General features: G+C 34.6%; 1 protein-coding gene across 1 annotated transcript in view; it reads right to left on the minus strand.

Moving 5' to 3' along the window:
• LOC131062631 (uncharacterized) overlaps window positions 1–19,529 on the minus strand; it is a 224,925-nt gene that overhangs the window by 204,606 nt on the left and 790 nt on the right. The gene's annotated exons all lie outside the window — the stretch shown is intronic.

A 19,529-nucleotide genomic window follows, 5' to 3' on the forward strand; every position in this document is an offset into this window, starting at 1 on the left:
TCCAAATCTACAAAAGAAGAACAGCAAAAGATCAATGATTTCAGCAAAAAGGATTCACCTTCAAAAGTCAAATAATGCTTACAAAAGGCCTCCTATCTCAAGGCAAGCACTTATGAACAGGTTTAACAATTCTTTCTTTTATGATTACTATTTCTCTTGCAATTATTTTGGACACAAAGAAATCAACTGTAGAATGTTTGCAAGAAATGATTTCAGATTTATAAGTAGGAAATCTTTTGCTCCTCCAAGAAACTACAATGTTATATGTTATAAATGTAATAATTTTGGTCACACTGCAAAAGTTTGCAAAAGTGTTTTAGCAGGTCTCTCCCAGCAGAACAAGAAGGTTGAGAAAGAGGACAAAGCAAAAGAGGTTCCTAAGGTTTGGAAGAAGAAGGAGAAAGAAGTTTTAGTAGAATCCTTGATTGAGCAAACAGTTTTTCTTGCACAAAATGAAAAAGACATATGGTAAGTTCTAGACATATGACTAGAGATAAGAGCAGGTTTCTAACTCTCAAAAGGACTAATGGAGGTAAGGTAAGATTTTGGGGTAATTTATCTATCAAAGTTGCAAGTAAAGGTACACTTGTTTTGAATGATGGTGAAACCAAAGTTGAGAATGTGTTATATGTAGAAGGTCTGAAACATAGTTTATTGAGAGTGAGTCAGTTGTGTGATCAAAGACACAATTTGGTTTTCAATTCAAATTGTTGTGAAATTAGTAAAGATGGTAAATAGATTGTTGATGCAAGTAGAGCTGCTAACAATCTGTACATTCTTAATGATATCAAAAATGAAAAGTGTTGTTTGAGTCAGGTGGATGAAAGTTGGCTATGGCATAGGAATTTGAAACACATGTTGGATAACCCATCGATCCATACGCAGTTCCTATCCTAGTTTCCCTTACAAGTTAGCAAAGGCAATTAATCTATCACCATCCGCAGGGGTGGTTTACCTAGTTGCTCTATTATTCACATCAGCATAAAGGAAGTTGTTAGAGACATACCAAAGCTCACTAAACCTGCAAACATTGTTTGCAAAGAATGTCAACTAGGAAAGCAAACAAGGAAGAGTTTCAAATCAAGAGTACTTGAGCACAAAACCTCCTGAGTTGATTCATATTGATTTGTGTGGGCCTACAAGAACCAAGAGTTTGCGAGGTGAGAAGTAGTTTATGCTCTTGATGATTTTTCAAGAATGACTTGGATGACATTTTTTAAGAAAAAATCAAGGCACTTGAGAAGTTTAAGGCTTTTAAATCCTTAGTGGAGAATGAGAAGGGTTTGAAAATAAAATGCTTACGTTCAGACAATGGAGGAGAGTTCACTTCAAATGAGTTTGTAAGTTTTGTGATAAACATGGCATAAAAAGACAATATTCAGCTGCAAGGACACCACAACAAAACGATGTTGTTGAGAGAAAGAACAAATCAGTCCAAGAAATGGCTCGCAATATGATGAATGAGTCTATAATGAAGGATTCTTTTTGGAGAGAGGCAATCCACACTACTGTTTACATTCATAACAGAGGAATAATTAGAGAAAAGCACAACAAAGCTCCATATGAATTGTGGAAGGGTAAGGCTGCTTCATTTAAATATTTTAGAATTTTTTATAGACTTTGATATATTAAGAGGGATGATGACAATCTTGGGAAGTTTGATTCCAGGGTTGATGAAGGGATTTTCTTAGGATACTCTTCCAAAAGTAAAGCTTATAGATGTTCTAACAAAAGATTACGCAAGATTGTTGAAAGTGCTAATATGAAGGTTCATGAAGATGCTAACATTCATGATAAGTTGCAAGATGATGATAGTAGTTGTCAAGTAAATGAAGAAGAAAGAGTTGTTCAACAAACGCCTCCAACTGTACAACATGGGACAGCAGACATAAATTCTGAAAATGCAACTTCAAATGTTCGACATGGGACATCAGATGTAACTACAGAAAATGAGCCTACAAATGACAAAGGTAAGAACACATTTAGGACATTTTGAAGACTTCATCAAAATTTGTTCAAAGGAATCATCCTATTGATCAGATTTTGCAAGAGGATAGACCAGGAGCCACAAGAAGAAGTGTTAACTATCCTGAAAATGAAGATATCTCCTTGTTGTCCATGATTGAGCCTGAAAGTTTTGAGGAGGCAGCTGAAGATAAACATTGGTTGGCAGCCATGGAAGAAGAGCTTGATCAGATTCAAAAAAGTGAAACTTGGGAACTTGTCTCAAGGCCCAAAGACAAGAACGTGATTGGCACAAAGTGGGTGTACAAAAAAAAAAAATGAAAATGGTGAAGCGGTGAGGAACAAGGCAACGCTTGTGTGCAAAGGTTATGCACAGGTTGAAGGTGGTGACTTCAAAGAAACTTTTGCTCTTGTTGCACGTTTAGAAGCTATTAGAATATTCTTAGCTTTTTCTTCTTTTAAAGGTTTTAAAGTTTTTCAAATGGATGTCAGATCTGCCTTTCTGAATGGTAATCTGAATGAGGAAGTTTATATAGAGCAGCTAGATGGGTTTGTTATATTAGAAAATCAGAACTATGTATGCAGGTTAAAAAAGGTACTCTATGGTCTTAAACAAGCCCCACGTGCTTGGTATGCTAGACCAAACAATTATTTGCAGCAGCAGGGATTCAGAAGAGGGATAGCGGACAGCAATTTGTAAGTTAAAGAAGAAGGTAATCGTGTGCCGATTGTTGTAGTTTATGTTGATGATTTGATTTTTGGTAGTGATTGTGAAGAGTTGTGTCAAATTTTTGCTACCAACATGAAGGAGTTCGAAATATATATGTTGGGTGAGTTGTCTTTCTTCCTTGGTTTGCAAATCCATCAATCAAATAAAGGCATTTTCATTTCTCAAACAAAGTATATCAGAGAAATGCTGAAAAGATTTGGAATGGAGGATTGCAATCCTATAAGCACTCCTATGATGACAAAATGTAAGTTAAGTAAAGATGATTTCTAATCACACATTTTACAGGTCTATGATAGGAAGTTTGTTATATGTTACAACTACTAGACCTGACATTATGCAAGTTGTTGGTTATGTTGCTAGATTTCAGGCTACTCCTAAGGATACTAATGTTCATGTAGATAAAAAGATCTTTAAGTATCTTAAGGGTACCATGGATTATGAGTCATGGTATCCTAAAGGTAATGATTTTACACTCACGACTTATACAGATGCAGATTAGGGTGGCTCGGTTGATGATAGAAAGAGCACAAGTGGAGGTGCATTCTTTCTAGGTGGTTGTTTTATATCATGGTTGAGAAAAAAGCAAGCTTCTACTTCATTATCTACAGCTGAAGCGGAGTGCATTGCAGCAATGTCTTGTTGTACACAAGTTATGTGGATGAAGCAAACATTGAAGGATATTAAGGTAGAGTATGACCATCCTATATCTATCTTTTGTGACAACATGAGTGCTACTAACATTTCTAAGAATCCAATTATACACTCTAGGACTAAACATATTCCTATTAAGTACCCTATTTTGCAAGACGAGTTAGTAATCAACAAGTTGAGCTAGAATATATTTCTACTAAAGAGCAGATTGCATATATGTTTACTAAGCCTTTGCCAAAGGAAACATTTGAACTTTTGAGGAAGAAGTTGGGAGTGATTTCACTCCATCATTGAAATGTTGTTTTATCTCAGGGGGAGTTTTCATTACTATATTTTATTAGCCCCAATTCAGTTATGCTAGTTGATATCAATCATTGATGTCAAAGGGGGAGTAGTAAGTCAAGAGGAGCAACATTGTTTCAAAGCAATTTAGGTATTAGGTTGCAAATGGAGTTGCCATCAATGACAAAGGGGGAGATTGTTGGATATTTTGTCATTGTTGTCAAAGGATGACATGTAATATTGTGCTTTTTTGGAGGATTGCTCCAAGTAATAGGGAATTGTGTTTGCCTTTCTGAAAATAATTGTTTGAGCCAATTGTTTTCTTGGTTGGTTGAGCTACCTGCTTGCTTGGTTGAGCTACCTAGTTGTCTATTTGAGCTACTTGGTCGTGTTCAAGCTACTTGGGTGTCAACTTGAGCCGGCTACTTGTCCACTTCACCTGCTAGCTTGTCTCCTTTAGTGTGACACATTATCTTTGGAATTTTCAAGTGTGCGGTTTTAGTTTGTGGTGCTTGGTTGATTTTAAACACAATCATCTATGTTTGGATGTCTTTGTTTTTTCAAAAGCTATGCGATATTGATTAATAAGAAATTGTTATTAATTTGCACATTATGGTTGTCAGTCTTTACTAATCTTTTTAAAAAGGAGCATCGACTATTAACTTTGAAGCAACCACATGAGGAATATACCCAACACGCAGGTAGTGCGCAGCGTGATTATCGATGGTAGGTTCAACATATAACCGTGTGTGTTTATAACATATAAGCAGTGCTAAATATAGAGGGATCGTGCCACATTTAATTTGGTGTGTCAAGATGCAAATAGAGTGTGATATATATGCAACGATGGGGTGCTATAATGACATTTCTTTTCTTTTCGAGTGCTAGTTGTAAGTCGAAGTGGATAACGTGCAAGCAATATGTTATAAAGTAAGACCAAAAATGACAAATACGTTATCGAATTTGAAGCTGCATCGATTTAAAGGAGGTTTCAAGCTTTAAATGTAGATGACTAGCATGCATTGAAAGAAGATGACTAAGTGATGCTAAGAAAAAAGAAGTCCAAAAGGGAAGCATATTGTGTGTGTGCATGCTTGAACTGAATATAATTTTTGTCACTAAATGAAAAGTGTATGTGCTGCATACAAAAAGATATAAGAGAGTGTGTGTAGCAGATGAAAAGGTGTCATGCAGCAAACAAAAGATATATAGGCGTGCATGTAGCAAAATTGTGTAGAGAAACGGCAGTCCTAAAGGGATAAAAGGTTAAGCAAGGTTATCACAGTATGAGAATTGAAGGCATCAAGCATCAGTCTTAAGGCATTCAATTCTGGTTTTTGGTTTTTGGTTTGAATTAAAAATCAAAGTGGAGTACATGCTGATAATATTAATATTTTGTCTTACCCGTGAAGAGAGTTCTATGGCAGACTTGTGATCAGATTGTAGAGGTTGAGAAAAGAAAGCATAACGAATTTGAAGAAGAGAAACATATAAAATTCAAAGATTTAAAGGTCGGTGCCTTATTTTGGTAGAGTAGGTGCTCTACCATTGCAGTTTGTGCTTCGAGGAGAGTTGGTGCTCATTTGTGTAATCTGGGCTGGTGCCCAATTCTTGTTAATGAAAGCTATTGTGTGCCGAGGTTTTTTACGTGAAATTTGGTGTTCTTGTGTCTATGACTAATCTCTACATTCCATTCTATGCGCTTTCAAATTTTAAAAATTTAAAATACTGATTCACACTACCCCCCCTATTAGTATTTTCTGTGTGCTTTTCAGTATTCACATGCTTTATGACAATTTTTTTTTCCTAAGACTTACATGATGACATCTCGTGATTGTCTATGCTTAGAGGATCGCTATTTAGCACTTATAGCTGTTTTAAAAGCCCTATTTGGGGTATCATGGAGGCATGTTGCTACGTATCATTACATGTGCTTTCGCAATCATACCTTTAGTATATTTTTCTACTTTCATATAATGTTATCTTTACATGTGATCATTAAGATTTCCAAGGTTATATTAACTTACATATTTGTCTACTCCAACTTAATTGCATTATTTGCATGCAACTACTTTGAGGAGGGCACACGATGTCACTAAAATCCTTTTTTTAGTATGATTATAGTGACTACCACATGATCAAAGGCAATTTCAAATGGTATTGCATTAAACTTACTACCCAAGGTGGCATCAATTGATTTGCTGCCCTAGGCAATATCCTTGTTCCACCACAAGTGGAATATAACTTAACCTTTTTTCTCTTTTTCATTTTCTATTGATTACAAATAGCAATTGATTGTTTTTTATGCCTATATGATGCCGCTAATTGATTTTTTTGTTGTTAAGCAAGTTTCCAAGGGACCATGTTCCAAGAAGCGACATCCATAACCTATCCATATCCTTTTTATGAATGTTAAAATATTTGTATTTTTATGTTGGCTACTTAATTTTCTTTTGACATGCACTCTCATACTAGTTCACATACAAGTCAAAGTGGGGCAAAATGTAATAATGAAAATTGTAGTTTACCACAAGGGCAAGGACATCCCTAAAACGCAAGGACTCCAAGGCAATGTCCCCACCATTCCATCATCAAATCTCTAAGGGCATTTCTTAGACATCCCCCTAGTTTGGTGTAATGTCCCCTACTAGGATCTGCCAATCATTATATTTATTATGCCTTAAATCAGATTATTAAAACTAGAGAACAATTAGTATATATAATACAATTGATAATTTTTAAGCCCAAATCCTTACTTCTTTCCTAATCATCAACCCTAACAGAGGATGGGGAATAACTATGTTAGGGCACTATAAAACCATTCTCCACAGGTAGGCCCAAGGGTTTCAGGAACAACCATCCATACCACCTCTTGATCTCCCTAAGGGTTTCAAGAATACTTGTCCATACCACCTCTCGGGGCTCACTTACCTTGTGAGATATTAATACCACCTTTCCCTAACAAATCCAACCAATCCTCATGAGGGGCAATAGAAAATGATTAAGGATCAGGTCATTAATATACTAATCTCTCATGTATTATGAATGTATACGTAAATAAATGAAATTAAGCATAACTGTCATATAAATCTGATTAACAAATATAAATCTTATTGGCATTATTTCTGTTATATGTATAAATACGAATAAATTTATAATATAGGCCATGTATCTGCCCCTTATTACAAATAAAATTCAAATATAATATTACTGTAAATAAGTATTAGTTCATGAGTGAGACACAGCATACCAATCTGCTGTTACAACAATGATTGCCAGTAAAATATTATGATGTGCTCCTTCGATGATCTTCTCTTATATAGACCTCAAGAAAGGACGATGAGTCACAACTCTTACTTTCAAACTAACCGCTGCCTCCTCAAGACTAATGGCATGCCCCTTAATTACTTAACCACTGTTTGTTTCAGTGTATGGTCTCCCCATCAATGATCAATAACACCCGTATTAGTATAAAGTATAAACACAAATTGATGTTCCCTCAACACAAATCTTCAATGTGTGCCTTAATCTTATTGTTGTATTGTTGTCTCTATACAGGGATCGCTGTATAGACACAAGTCGATGCTGACTCTAGACTGCTATTCTTTGATGTGATAAAACCATTGCCATTTTGAACATCATTGCTGCCTGATATATTAATTCCTTTTGTCTAGATCGCAGAAAATCATGAAGTCTTATATGATAAGATGATTTTTCTGATATAGAATTTGTCTATTTAAGGGTTCTTTGTGGCGGGGTCATGACATTTGAGCTCTCCAAAAAGACGCTAGGACATACTTGAACCCTCAAAGAGACTCCAATTCATCTCCCAAGCACATGGGAGATGCCTGAGCATCCCCTGCGTTGCATTCAAAATGATTTTTTTAATCAAAAAAATTAATCTTAATGCCAGTAGGCCTAGCCTAATGGTCTATGAGCCCATCCACACCCTAAGAAATCACAAAAAAGTTAAAAATCATAAATAGACATCTAAGCCTCACCCTAAATCACTTCCAAGTTTCAACAAATTGCAATCCTGCAAGAGAGAAAGATTGTGAGTGTGAGAGCATCAAGAATAATTAATCTGATTCAACTTTCAATACATTTATGATTTAAATTGATTAATTAAGAGACAATTACTATTCTTGTTATCTGAATCAAATCGTTATTTCAATACTACAATGTAATAATTTCTTAATCAAGAAATCATGAATGACATAAGTAGGACCAAGGTTTGAGACATACCTTATGTTAGATGAGTGTAGTCTTGTGAGGATAACTTCCACCCAAAAAGAAAAGCAAACACCTACATACATGTTCAATTATAATTAGACCTAATTCATTCTAATGCAAAAGCAAATAGAAATCGGGATATGAGACATGAGAGGTGTTGAGCGGGTCTGATGTCTACCAAGCCCAAGGAATGGTTGCTTCCAACCTCCTTGCTACACTTGGTGGCCCATGTTGCTTGCCCTCCAAGCCCATTACCCATAAAGTCTTACCTTGTGGGTTTGGCATAGAGGGTGCAATCTGGCTCCTTGACTCCAAGGGTCCTTATGACCACTTGTGAGCCCCTCATCACCACTGGATTACACCTCAAACCTCTTCCCACAAGATGCAGCAAATGCATTGAATGACTTATAAATGTATATGCATATTCCTCTAATTAATGTAGTTTGCTATACTAACATTATTGTTATGCTCTCATACTTTTGTTTTTATTATATATATAATAACAGTTATCAATCCTTATAAAATTCTGCTCCTATTCTAAATTATAAACTGTGATTAATTCTTACATAATTCTGCTTTATTAATACATTACAGCTTAACTTTATTTCTCATTGATTATTACCTTATAAATCTTCAATAATGAATTTCTTAAATTATTAAGTAATGCCACGTACCTGGCCGTATGCTGTTTGCAACTATGAATCAATTTCACTGAATGTTTGAGAGCCAGACTTATTGCTGCCTCTTTCTTGTAGTTGGAACGATTGTCTTACATACTATTCAATGGCAATGAAAGTCACGTTGCAAAAGGCATGACTCTTGGCTGTTCATAACCACCACTTTCCTTGTACCATTTCACATCTATTTGCCACCGATTATTCTCTTAATTAATTCACTGTCACATGATAGTAAACCGTGCATTCCAGGTATTGGTTAGATTACAAATTAATCAAATTATCATTAACATTATTTGCAGTTGGGTGTTTGTCTTAGACAGCAATTCCGATCTCTATATATATTTATTTTATGCTTTCTTGGGTCTGCTAATGCATATTCTCATTTCACAATGAATATATTATCATAGAATTCAGACTGTTGTGCAAATGATTGTAACCTTGCTTGTATTATTATTCTTCTTGCTGTTCGATATTATTCTAAACGTAATGCCATATCCTTTTTTCCTTCAATCCTTGTTCGATGCTGAATAGTTCTCCCCTTGAATGCTGATTGATTAATACGCCAATTTCTATCCCCATGCATACCACCAAGAACAAGGATGTTACTGCCTGTAACTTAATAACAGTTCTGATCTGATCTGATCCATGGTGATGTCACCGGCTGCTTTGATTCCTTTCCTTTATATCTCTCAATGTGGGGAAGAGGTCACACCTCTTCATCATGTATACCCTTTGGCAAGAGACACACCCTTTCACCATTAGCATCCTTTGAAAGAGTGCAACTCTTCATTATTTCTGCCTTTTGGAATGGACACAATACGATCTGCACTTCTTATTTAAATCAGATCTGCACTTCTGATTCCCAGGTTATCCCCCCCTTCAAATGAATTCTCATCTCCCTTTTATACCTCATATTTGAGGGAGTCACAACTTTTCATTCCATGTCTTTTGACCATTTGTTAGCTTAACAAAATTTAAAATATATTTAATTATATTCTTTTATATTTTTATTTTTATTTAATTTTTATTCTTTTGTATTTTAATTTTATTATTATTATTTACCATTAAATTCTATTTCAAAGTGGGGACATTACATTTGCCAAGTCTTCATTGGTTCAATAAAACCATTAGGAAGAGTGAGAATGAGAACAAGAGGAAGAGCAAGTGCAAAGACTTCATCCATAACCATTGAATCATCACATTCTTCAAGCCTCAAGGTAAGATTTGGCCCTTCATACTTCATCCTAAATCTCAAATATCAAATTAATGATCACATGACAATTTCTTTTTAAATTTGTTTACTTTTAGTATCACATTTTTCAAATTTTTGTCAATTTATAATTTTATAACAGCAGCCTTTAGATGTTTAAATTTATTTATTAAATTAGTTTTAAATGTCAAATTAAGATTTCATCTTTCATGTATCCTCTATGTTGGTTAAAAATTTTGTACACCTAAGAAGGCAAGCAAAATTATGGTTCAGTCACAGCATGTGAGTTTAGAACTCTCCTAATTCTAAGGTAAGGCTCCCCCTTTCGTACTATTACAAATTCACTATAATATATAAGCAATAATCTAACTTGGGTGGGACAACATCCTTTTCTCTTTTTTTTTATAGAAAAGATGATATTTTTTTCTCTTTTCAGAAAAGAAACTGCAACTAGAGTAACAAATACAAAAATTTAAAAAATTTTAGGAACTACCAAGATGCTTATATGAAAGGAAGCAAAGTTTCCATGAAAGCGCAAAGTCTTTCGTCACTTCCCCCAGGACGAGAATATAGAAGCAAAGCTCAAAATCTTCACTTTTGTACTGTCCTATCTACCTTCCAAAATAATTAGAATGATAACAATGTACAACTTACAACAGCTCAAAGTTTGTTGATATGATGCACTCTAAACTACTATGAATAGGGACAATTAAAAGCACAAAGTCTTATTACTTCTCTCTATTATGTACTTAGCTACTATAAATTAATCCTCAATATTTGCAGCACAAAATCTACGAGAAATTAAATTAAAGCTCTTTCCAACAACCTCGCTAGAATCTCAAGTATACGCAGAAAAATATATCCCTGTGACATAGGAACACAAGGGATGTATGAACAAAGCTTCAACACAAAATCTGAAACTCAAATGTCCTCTTTATATTGCTTGAGAATCCAATTTACAAGTATAAAACAAAAAGTTCTTATCACTGTAAATTTTAGCAGAGTTTTCTTGCTTGCCAAAAAGATAGAAATTATATAGAGCATCCTTCAATATATATAAGAGAGGGCTAAGAGAAAAAAGTGGGAGAAGTCCAACTAACTAAGACTTATTCCACAACTAACTAAAACTAACTATGACTTATTCCAAATTACAGTCCTATTGTCTTTCAACCTGTAATTTGTTTACATGTAATTACAAGTTACAAGAATACAAGTAATGTGACTACTTGCAATTACAACTTTTGACATTACATAAAATTTGTCAAAAAGAAATTACAATTGCATAATTGAAACTAATCTAAGTGTCCAAGACATGACTCTATTTACATCATCCTCTGTCTAAGAGGTCTTCATGCTACTACAAGATGCTGGAACTTAAGTATTCGAGATTGGTGAAGGTATTTGTCCAGGAACATCAACTTGCATCATTGATAGTTTTTATGTCCTTTGCCAATGAACTCCACCTCATCTTCTTGCTTGGGGTAATACTGATTCTTCAGCAAAAGTTCTCTCTGTGCATATGACATTGTACTCTTTTCAATTTACATCACTACTGTCATCAACATATGACAACATTGGCTTTTGCAAACTATCTTTACATGCATTAAGATCCCTTGCAATCAGGTCTCTAGGGCGTGATTACAAGTGACCAAAGTATTTAACATTCTTGCAATATTGGCTTGCAATCGGTTTTTGGAGGCTCGAGTACAAGTAAAGGGAACTTGCAATAAAGGAGACCAAGTTACATGCTTACAATCGGGTTTCTAAGACCCTACTGCAAGTAACTTGTAATCAGGTTTCTAAGACCCTACTGCAAGTATGGTTAACTTGCAATTTGAGCAAAAAGTTCCTACTTGCAATGACATCAAAAAGTTCCTACTTGCAATGACTGCAAAAAGTTCCTACTTGTAGTGACTGCAAAAAGTTCCTACTTGCAGTGAAAACAAAAAGTTTCTACTTGCAAAGAGGAACTTAAAACCCGAAATTGCACAAAAAGCTAGAAAAATGAAAGAAAAAACCAACCAAAACTTGGACAAAGATAACAAACACACCCACCGATGATTTGACATTAACAAATATGAGTTTTAAACCTCGTAAAACATGCCTTAGAGAAGAAAACTACAAATTTTGAGTAAAAATTTGTAGGGGTTGTCAATATTTTTAAAGTTCAAAAATTGAGACAACACTTTACTTCTACTCTTTATGTGATCTAAACTAAGACAAAAGTGGAATCCTTATTTGATGACACTTGAAGAACAAGGATTCATATTTTTGTATATCCTCTATTTTGTGCTTCATGCAACCAAGAGTAAGAAAAACAAAAAGAAAATACTTGTGCCTCGAACGTATGCATAATTTAGTGAAATATGTATGGTAACATAAATTTCATTTCTTCAATGTCACTATGAATTATATTGCTTGCAACATGAGTGAAGAAGAGGATGAGTAAGAGCCTATAGGGATTGAATCTAAGAGTCCAACTACAAATGTAGGAGGGGCAGAAGTGAGGCAACTAGTTCTATTGCTAGTGCTGCTTATAGTTGCCCTTCCAAGTTATTAAAAGACCAATAAGAAGTCCCCTTTAAGGCAATTTACAACCAAACTAAAGTACAACATGGGTCAACAAGAGACACTAGGTTGCAGAAATGTTTCTATCTACTTGAATTTCAAGGCAGCATTGCAAGAGTTAATTCAGACCTTCATCAAGTCTCAAATAAAGATGCAAGCATATGTAAGGCATTGTCACTTGAAAAAAGAACTGAAATAAATAGATTGTGGGGTTTATAGGTGATGACCAAACATTTGTACCTACTACTCTACCACCACGGGATCCTCCTACTAAGTACTATGACTGCCTAAGATCCACAAGTTTCAATTCATTCTGCTACTTTTACATCCAGTTTAGGAGCAGAATAGCCTAAGGGGAAACATAGCATGACCACTAGTGATGCTACAAACATAGTGACAAAGCTATTCAATGTTCAAAATAGGGATGAAATAGATGGTGCCATTGGAAAATCTTCTTTGCCAATGGCATTCCATTCCATGTGGCTCACACTCCTTATTACAAGGAGTTTGTGGGAAAAAACAATAAGATCACATGTGCCTCCAAAGGAGATGAAATTGAGGACAATAATTTTGGATAACCATTCCAAGATTAAAATTCTAATAGAGAAAATGAAGTCTACCTAGTTTACTAGTGGATGCAGCATAATAGTCAATGGGTGAATTAACATCAATAATCGGACTCGTCACCATCATATGTCACATGCACAAAGGGCCCTTATTTCCTTGGGGTTATTGATTGTTTAAGGTCCCGCAAGGATTCTAGATTTCAATTCCAAATCCTTCGAGATGCTATTGAGGAAGTTGGACTTGAGAATGTGGTGTAAGTAATGACAAATGTGGCATATGTGTGCAAATCCATAAGGAAATTGATTGAGGCATCCTACAGGCATATTTTGTGGAATCCTTGTTGTGCGCATGTCATGAAAAATGCACACAAGGACAGAGAAAAATCAGTTGAAGCAAAGAGGTGGTTAATGATGTTAGAGATGTGCAAATGTTTATTTTGCAACCATCACATTTCACATGCACTCTTTAGGACCTTTGAGGAGTCTTCGAAACTTGTGAGACAAGATTTACTTCATTCTCTTGGAGAGGATGCTTGAATTGCCAGAGGCATTGCAACTAATGGTCATAACAGAATAGTGGAACGAGTGGCTTGATTCTAAGTCAATGCAAGGGAAAAGGGTGAAGGAGGTGGTGAAGGGTGATAGTTTTTGGGCTGATGCAAGATACATTATTGTCATTGTTACTTCACTCTTCAAAGTTATTAGATATGGGGACATTAATGCACCTAGCCTTAGAGAGGTGTATAAGTGCATTGATAGTATGTTTGGCAAATGAAAGCCATTGTACAAGAGAAAGACCTAAAATTGCCATTCGACAATCAGCCAATCATTTATTTTCAATTGAAGAAACTCAACACTCCCTTGCACATGACTGCCTATCCATTGAACACAAAGTGAAATGTGCGAAGGCCTAGCATAATTACCCTATACAAGATGCTAAGGAGAAAATGGAGTTCATTAAGTCCATGTTGAAAATGTATGATTCTACATAGGAAAGATCATTCCTACTGAGTGAAGAATATTTACTACTCTTAGGGGATATCCAAAAGAGTCTATGATGAATAGAAATAATATGACATAGGTGTAATACCCTAAAAATGGTCATCTAAACCATGGGCCCCTAATCTCGACAACGTCACCAAGGTCCTAACCAAAAGCAATTAAATAAATCTTGAGCACACAATTAATTCTTTAATCATCAAATGTCACATGGCAAAATTAATCAACCAATATTAATTAAATATTTATTTAATTAATTGATCATTCCAAGTAAAACATTTTAAACATATCTTATTTATTTTATTAAATATCCTAGCATATTTAATTAAATAAATCAATTTGCCATTAAATCATCAAAAAGAGGAATTAATTTAAAAAATAAATAAAAATTGTCATAAATCTTCAAAAAAGGAAACAAATCAAGAAAAAGGAATTGGAAATTATGAGCACAAATCTTCAGAAAAGAAAAAAAGAAAAAAAGGGAAAAAGAGAGAAAATGCCTTCGTAAAAACCTGGTAAACAGGCACCTTGGTTAAAAAAAAAAAAAAAATCTCTGCCAAGCAGGTGAAAACCTGGCAAACAGACGCCTCTTATACTCAAGCACTCCATCTATCAACGCAACGTTGGCATTCCCACTTTCATGCAATTCTTTGATTTCGTTTGTACATAACTTTTAGTCACTTTGGTGACATCCTGGTTCTTTTAAAACCCTCATGGCTTGAAACTAATCAATGTCCTAGTCTTAGGTTAATCAACAAAGCACATTACATGTCCTAAGCAGTATCAACCAAGTCAACTTTATGTCAATGAAACCTGGTCGTCCACTCTGAGTCAGCCACTTGTCTCCTGACTACTAAAGAGTTTTCATCACTGAGTACACAAGCAAAACAAAACTGAAAACAATCACTAAACTGTTTGAGATATGCATGAAATTTTCTTTCCGTGTTGTCTTTTATATTGGTTTTCAATTATTATCCCTCTGCGTAACTCGAGGAAGTCTATCTTGACTAAGAGGAGCAAGGATTGGGGGCATAGTATTTTCTTTGTTTTCTGCTTGTAGGAATGATTCCGATGATCTGAAAACATCTAATCAGCTGGGTGTCTGTGATAAGTGCCTTCACATTAAGGTGAAATCGCCGCACATACCTCGACTCCGCTTATTTGAATGCTACAGGGAGGTTCCCATCATTTCTTTGTCTGTTTTGAGGAAATTTCTTTATCATGCAATCCAGGTCCCTACGAAATCTGTCTAAGGATATGAACGAAAAAAGGGTCATTGCGGACAAGATAATTAATATTGCACATGAAAAGCAAGGAACTCTAATCTGCCTGTTGTGGTTGTAAAACGCTCAGTGATGAAACTTAAGCATTTCAAATCCAGTGACTAGGTTTAGGTTGCATTTCATTGTGCATTTTATTTTGCATTTTATGAATTTAGAGTGATTTCGGTATAATAACAATGCTCTCTTTATCTTCTAAATGAGAGTTGGAAGCTTCATCATTTCTCAACTAAGTGGTCTTTTTTTCATCATCGTTTCTCCGATCGAGTACTTGTGTATTGAGATGTTAGCTGCATACATGAGCATCTTATATAGACCCATACATTTCATTTTATACGTATTTGCATTCATATTATTGCATGAAGAAAAATAAACATTTGCATTACTAGTTACCCATTCTCCTCATTTATTTGCATCATCATTTATTTGCATAAAAAGAAGCAAAAATAAACATCCATATTCCGTTTGCATTCATTCATCTATACTGAAAAGATATGCATACATATAGAATAAAGCATATAGAACATCTCATAATCAATCAACACAAGTACGATGAAATCAAATCAAGAGCTCGTAAATCCGTTGTCCTGTCCATTTTCGAGATCGAAATCGAAATCTGACGTCAATTCTCTCGTCGAAATTTCATGACGTTGACCACTTAACGCTTTCATCAGCTGCTCATTCTCTTCTTCAATTTGCGCTCAATTTCTCAATGTATCAATGCTGAATCTCAATTTTATTCTATCAATCAACTTTGCGCTCAATTTCTCATTAATCAACGCTAAATTTTTAGATATTCCTCTAAATCATTTGTGCTCAAATAACTTATCATCGCCAACAATTGCCTAATTATCATGTACCCTCACTATCTTTCGATTTCTCTCCCGAGGGGGCATACTCATGACCTTATGACCTCACATCTTCAAATGTCGGGAAAATTTTCAAATCTTCAAGCAGCTAAGCTTCATCAAATCAATCTCTAGGGGCATATCAGTTTCATCACTTCATATCAAGCTGATATTGTCTTGTGTCTGAATCAGTCTCTTAACGTTAATCAGTTTCATCGCTTTTCATCAAGCTGATTATTCGTTTAAACTCAATCAAGGGTTTAAAGAGTATCTTTGATCACACTCAATCTAAGCGAGTGTTGACTTTCATCACATTAAATCAAGCTAGACAATTTATCTTCGCTCATCGTATCTTGATCCATCAATTTCAAGATCGATTTTATCTTCGCTCATTGTATCTAGTTCAATCAAGTTCTAGATCAGTAAGATCTGTTTCTTGATCAATCAAGTTCAAGTTCGGTATCTTTGCTCTCTATCATTCCTAGTTCAATCAAGTTCGGGATCAGTATCGCTTTAATCAACTTTGTTCAACTTCATCGCTTCAAATCAAGCTAAACACCTCGCTCTTCATCTAGTTCGTGATCAATCAAGTTCAGAACTGGTATCTCCTAGACATCAAATTTTCTTTGAATCAACGTGTTGCTCGCACATCAATTCAAAGAGGGGCAAATGTAATACCCTTAAAATGGTCATCTAAACTATGGGCCCCTAATCTCGACAACGTCACCAAGGTCCTAACCAAAGGCAATTAAATAAATCTTGAGCACACAATTAATTCTTTAATCATCAAATGTCACATGGCAAAATTAATCAACCAATATTAATTAAATATTTATTTAATTAATTGATCATTCCAAGTAAATCATTTTAAACAATTATCTTATTTATTTTATTAATTTTCCTAGCATATTTAATTAAATAAATCAATTTGTCATTAAATCATCAAAAAAAGGAATTAATTTAAAAAATAAATTAAAATTGTCATAAATCTTCAAAAAAGGAAACAAATCAAGAAAGAGGAATTGGAAATTATGAACACAAATCTTCAAAAAATGAAACAAATCAAAAAAGAAATTAATTGACAAAAAAAGAATTAAAAATTGAGAAAAGAAATCAATTGGAGATAATCTTGAAAAAAACAAATTTAAAATTGATAAATTATCTCAAAGAAAGCAATTAAAACAATTAAATATTAAAATTGAATGAAATAGAGAATAAATCAGTTTTTTCTTGATTTTATCTTAATTTTAGTTCAATTTCCTTTAAAACTGAGAAAAGCATCCAATCACATCAATTCACCTGGATTGTGCTTCCTCTTGGAAATTCTTGACCGCTTATCATCATTTGATCTCAGCCTTTGGTTTCTTTCTGAATTTTCTATAAATTCAGGCTCTTATCTCTAATTCAAAAATCCTGGAGAATATATTGTTATTATGTTGTTTTTGCTCTTGCATATTAGCTATTTCATATTGCTTAAATCATTTAGCTTAAATATTCATATATTGCTTAAATCATGTTAGATTAATCTTGCATATCTAGCTTAAATCTTGCATCCATTTAGCTCATATAGATTTAAAAATCTTTCATTTAGGTGTTGTCTAGTCACTGGATAGCTTAGCAATCTGAGAGCAATCTAAACTCGCATCTACTAGGAGGCAATGGGTTGCTTTGTAATGGTTTATTATTCATTGATTATTGATTTACTAACCATGCATCTAATGACTTGATTGAAGTGTTGTGTATTCCAGATCTAGATAAAGGTCCACTTTTCACACACACAGTAGGAAGATCAAATTCTATGGTGGTCTATGCATAAGCCTAGTTCTTTGACAACCACACTAGCCATTTATGTGTTGTCCCAAGTTTTTGATTCTTTTGTTGCCAATGCAAGCTAGTCTACTTACAGTTTCATCCACTCTACTAAAAGAAACCGACTTACCTCTAGGAGGGCAAAGAAGCTTGTAGCTATACATAGCACCTTATGTTTCATCGACCACAAGATGCTTACAAACAAATAGAGTCTAGCAGCTCTATAAGGTGTTGATCCAAAGAAGCCAACATAGGTTGATGATGATGTAGCACAAACAAGGTTGGATGGAATTGGTTTGGAGGAGCTTGACCTTAAGAAGTCCAACAATTCAAATGATGAAGAGTTTGGTGCAGGTTTTGGAAATGAATGATGATTAAAGGTATTGGGCCATTGGCCAAATATATTTGAATTTGTATTATAAATGTAATCATCATTTTGAATATAATATAAATAATGATATTCGGCATTTTCATTGTTCAATGTAATATGTTTAAGTATTTCAAAGTTTCATTTGGTATTCCTTAGACAATTTTTATAACTATTTTTTAAGTACTAAATATATTTGTACTGTTGTCCCCAAATCTAGGCCCTTGGTCCCCTCATCTCCAAGAACCATCCACCCATCCCCCAAGCCCATGGAACATAGGAAAATTGTATACCTTGCATTTTTGTCTTTGTTTTGGACTCATTTTGACCTGGTTATCTCTTACGCAAGGATAGGCATACAGATGGCACAATTTTGTTAACTATCTCCATTTGCACTCATCTCCAAAGACTGGCCTTGATTCTTAGATTCACTAGTTTCTCAAATTGAGTTAGATTTGCAATTGCACAAATGTCCTAGGTAAGATGTGCAATTGCAGAAAGGACCCTTGAACTTTCAAAATCCAAACTCAAATAGGGCGGATCTTACCCTTCCCACTTGATTATTGTGTGCCAACCTGATGCATGAAACCTTTCATTTATGACCCTTGGAATTGTATTTAAAAGGGCAACCCTGATTTATTTTGATCATCCAACAAGAGCATCCATTATACATTCATAGGCAAAATAAAAGCATTTATTACCGCATTGCCAACTTGCATCAACATTTAGAGCATCTGGTGCATGTTTTTTTTGCTATCTTCAATCATTTTTGAAGTCATTGACTTGGTTTCCTTACAAGCTTTGACACAGAAGAGGTACAATCAGTGTCATTTGCAAACTCCCGTCACACAACTAATATTCATAAAGAAACAGGGCCAGAAATTCATGACAGAGCGAAGGCAACATTCAGACAGGGATTAGATCCACACTTCAACAGAAACTTTACTGTTTCCAAAGCATTTGTCTGAGCTTTACTAATTTTCCTACACCTAGAAGAATCACTTCCCGGCATTCGCTGCAGCCTATCTGCATCAAATTCCATGCAGATAAGCATTTTATTATTTAATTTCCATTCAATTAATACTGTTCAATTATTAGTCACAGCTTCTTTTATCTACGGCAAATGCAAACTATTTTGCGTTATTCATTTACCTCAAATGTATGAAAAGGGATATTTCCTCCCTTCCAGTTATTAAAGAGTCTTCATCGGATCTGAAGTTTTTGGAAAGCATGTGTATATGATATATGTTTCTTTCTGCAATCTCTATATTATCCACTTCTTATCATGTTATAGTTGTTCTGTTTCCATTTCTCGTTGCTGGTAACCATGTTCGGACACTTATG

Source organism: Cryptomeria japonica, chromosome 6, assembly GCF_030272615.1.
Source record: "Cryptomeria japonica chromosome 6, Sugi_1.0, whole genome shotgun sequence".
Classification (NCBI taxonomy): domain Eukaryota; kingdom Viridiplantae; phylum Streptophyta; class Pinopsida; order Cupressales; family Cupressaceae; genus Cryptomeria; species Cryptomeria japonica.